Source organism: Triticum dicoccoides, chromosome 2B, assembly GCF_002162155.2.
Source record: "Triticum dicoccoides isolate Atlit2015 ecotype Zavitan chromosome 2B, WEW_v2.0, whole genome shotgun sequence".
Lineage (NCBI taxonomy): Eukaryota > Viridiplantae > Streptophyta > Magnoliopsida > Poales > Poaceae > Triticum > Triticum dicoccoides.
Genome location: NC_041383.1, coordinates 200,465,648 through 200,469,512, shown reverse-complemented (window position 1 = coordinate 200,469,512; position 3,865 = coordinate 200,465,648).

Here is a 3,865-nt window from a genome sequence, read left to right as displayed (position 1 = left end):
CAAATATATACTGTCGGTATCATCCAAACAGTGCGTGCATCCGCGGTATCCCTTGTTTGTCTGTCCTGAATGGTTACTGAGAGCAGGCCAATCATTGATGGTCACGAACAGCAACGCCTTTAGGTCAAATTCTTCCTGTCCGTGCTCATCCCACGCACGTGCACCTATTCCATTCCACAGTTGTGATAGTTCTTCAACTAATGGCCTTAGATACACATCAATGTCGTTGCCGGGTTGCTTAGGGCCTTGGATGAGAACTGGCATCATAATGAACTTCCGCTTCATGCACAACCAAGGAGGAAGGTTATACAAACATAGAGTCATAGGCCACGTGCTATGGTTGCTGCTCTGCTCCCCAAAAGGATTAATGCCATCTGCGCTTAGACCAAACCATATGTTCCTTGGGTCACCTGCAAACTCCTCCCAGTACTTTCTCTCGATTTTTCTCCACTGCGAACTGTCAGCGGGTACTCTCAACTTTCCGTCTTTCTTACGGTCTTCTGCGTGCCACCGCATCGCCTTCGCATGCTCTTTGTTTTGGAACAAACGTTTCAGCCGTGGTATTATAGGAGCATACCACATCACCTTGGCAGGAATCTTCTTCCTGGGGCACTCGCCCTTGACATCACCAGGGTCATCGCGACTGATCTTATAACGCAATGCACCACATACCGGGCAAGCGTTCAAATCCTCGTACTCACCGCGGTAGAGGATGCAGTCATTAGGGCATGCATGTATCTTTTGCACCTCTAACCCTAGAGGGCAGACAGCCTTCTTTGCTTCATACGTACTCTCGGGCAATTCGTTGTCCTTTGGAAGCATATTCTTTATCATTACCAGCAACTTTCCAAATCCCTTCTCAGATACACCATTCTGTGCCTTCCATTGCAGCAATTCAAGTGTGGTGCCCAACTTTTTTTTGTCAGCTTCACAATCGGGTACAACAATTTCTTGTGATCCTCTAACATGCGCTGCAACTTCATCCTCTCCAGATCACTTGCGCAGTTTCTCTTTGCATCAGCAATGGCCCGACCTAGATCGTCAGCGGGCTCATCTGATGCCTCTTCTTCAGCTTCTTCCCGCATTGCCGGCTCAGCTTCTTCCCCCATTGTTGTATCATCGTATTTAGGGAACCCATGGCCAGGATAGCCGTCGTCGTCCTCTTCTTCTTCATTGTCTTCCATCATAACCCCTATTTCTCCGTGCTTGGTCCAAACATTATAGTGGGGCATGAAACCGGACTTAAATAGGTGGACGTGAATGGTTTTTTCTATAGAGTAACTGTGACCATTCTTACAGCCAGCACATGGACAAGGCATAAAACCATCCGCCCGCTTGTTTGCCTCAGCGGCCCGCAGAAAAGTATGGACGCCATTAATGAACTCGGGAGAGCATCGGTCATCATACATCCATTGTCGGCTCATCTTCATTACACAACACCGAATAGACCAAATTAATACAAGTTCATACATAAAGTTCATATACAGCACTTAATTAAATGCAACATACAAATAACTCTCTAGCTAAAGAATTTAAATGCAACAACAAATGCGATGAAGATCGCAACTAAGGTAACAATTGATCCAACAGCATAATGATACCAAGCCACACTATCAATGGCATATTTTCTAATCTTTCTAATCTTCAACCTTATTTTCTCCATCTTGATCTTGTGATCATCAACGACATCGGCAACATGCAACTCCAATTCCATCTTCTCCCCCTCAATTCTTTTCAAGTTTTCTTTCAAATACTCGTTTTCTCTTTCAACTAAATTTAACCTCTCGACAATAGGGTCGGTTGGAATTTCCGGTTCACATACCTCCTAGATAAAAATATCTATGTCAACTTGATGGGCATAATTTGTCATAAACACGAAATGCAACAACTAGTTTTAAAAGAGAATATACCACATCCGAATCATAACAAGGACGAGGGCCGACGGGGACGGATATCAAAACCATGGCACTATGTATAACAAACAACGTACAGGTAAGACAATTATACGAGTAACTATATATCCAAATCACACAAACATCAATTTGGTAATGTAAAACATTCATGAACAAGAGCCTCACCACAAGGTGGTGCCGGCGACGGGACGGTGCGGGCGATCGACGGTGGTTACGACGGAGATTTAGAAGGCACTAAGTAAACCACACCTACATATGCAAACTAAGTGTTATTTTTGACCTCAAATTGCATATAAATCAAATACTAGCAAATATAATTCCTCCCAAATTAATCACTATACAAAGCATTGCAAGAGCTAATCTAGCAATGAGAGTTGAAAGGACAAAGTTGCTAACCTTTGTGATCATTTGAATGGATGGGGGCCTTCAAATCTTGACAAATTTTGGGCAAAATTTGTGAGGAGCTCGAGGAAGAGAGGGGAAGAACAGAGGAGAAGTGAGGGGAAAGGGGAAGAACAGAGTGGCTCGGGTGGACGAAGGGTTTATGTACGTCGACCTTTAGTACCGGTTCGTGCCACGAACTGGTACTAAAGGTGTTGGACGGGCCCCATACTGACAACACCCTGCCACCACCCTCTTTAGTACCGGTTCATGGCACGAACCGGTACTAAAGGTTCGCCACGAACTGGTACTAATGAGAACGGCCGGCTAGCCGTTGGAACCGGCACTAATGGACACATTAGTGCCGGCTCAAAACCAAACCGGCACTAATGTGTCTCATATTAGGTCCTTTTTCTACTAGTGGGTCCACGAAGAAGCAACCTTGTCTATCCCACCATGACCGTCGCCCACGAAGGACTTGCCTCACTAGCGGTAGATCTTCACGAAGTAGGCGATCTCCTTGCCCTTACAAACTCCTTGGTTCAACTCCACAATCTTGTCGGAGGCTCCCAAGTGACACCTAGCCAATCTAGGAGACACCACTCTTCAAGAAGTAACAAATGGTGCGTTGATGATGAACTCCTTGCTCTTGTGCTTCAAATGATAGTCTCCCCAACACTCAACTCTCTCTCATAGGATTTGGATCTGGTGGAAAGAGGATTTGAGTGGAAAGCAACTTGGGGAAGGCTAGAGATCAAGATTCACATGGTAGGAATGGAATATCTTGGCCTCAACACATGAGTAGGTGGTTCTCTCTCAGAAATGGTAAGTTGGAAGTGTAGGTTTAGTCTGATGAATGAAGAGGAGGTGGAGGGGTATATATAGCCTCCACACAAAATCTAACCGTTACACACAATTTACCAAACTCGGTGGGACCGATTCAACAGACTCGGTCGGACCGATTTAGTAAACCTAGTGACCGTTAGTGATTTTCGGTGGGACTGTCATGCAACTCGGTAAGACCAATTTGGTTAGGGTTAGGGCATAACATAATCTCGGTAAGACCGATTACACAAACTCAGTGAGACCGATTTTGGTAATAAGCTTTCCAGAGAGTTGGTCAGGTAAACTCGGTGGGACCGATTTCCTCTTTTCGGTGAGACCGAAATGTTACAAAAGGGAAACAGAAAGTTTACATTGACCGAAACGTTACAAAGGGAAACAGAGAGATTACAATCCCATCTCGGTGAGACCGAGATCCCTATCGGTAGAACCGATTTGCCTAGGGTTTGTGGCAGTGGCTATGACTTTTGAAATCGGTGGCGCCGGATAGATAGAATCGGTGTGAGCGATTTTGGCTTTGGGTTTAGGTCATTTGTGGATGTGAGAAAGTAGCTGAGGGTTTTGGAGCATATCACTAAGCACATGAATCAAGAGGCTCATTAAGCAACACCTCATCCCTCCTTGATAGTATTGGCTTTTCCTATAGACTCAATGTGATCTTGGATCACTAAAATATAAAACAAAGAGTCTTGAGCTTTTGAGCTTGAGCCAATCCTTTGTTCTTAGTA